A 349-nucleotide genomic window follows, 5' to 3' on the forward strand; every position below is an offset into this window, starting at 1 on the left:
ATAGCTCTTCTCATTGTAATGTTTGCTAATTAATCCTATCATAAATAAACAAATATCCGGATACTCTTGAGCCGTAGCGTATATAATCAAACTGATTGATAATTATTTGGAATAATTAGGATAGATACAGTTTATCGATTCCAATGACCTTGAAAAATCTCGTCGAAGTTTCAAACCTAACTTAAATCTAAATAATTACATTGTATATTTTTAAAAATACTTTTGCAAATATTTTTGAAACTAAAATCATGTGATGATAACCACGAAATTATTGTAATATTGTAAACAATTATTATAATATTGAAAAATAATATAAGATATAATATATTTCAAGGTCATTAAAATTTAT

This window comes from Apis dorsata, unplaced genomic scaffold (genome assembly GCF_000469605.1).
Source record: "Apis dorsata unplaced genomic scaffold, Apis dorsata 1.3 scaffold_400, whole genome shotgun sequence".
Lineage (NCBI taxonomy): Eukaryota > Metazoa > Arthropoda > Insecta > Hymenoptera > Apidae > Apis > Apis dorsata.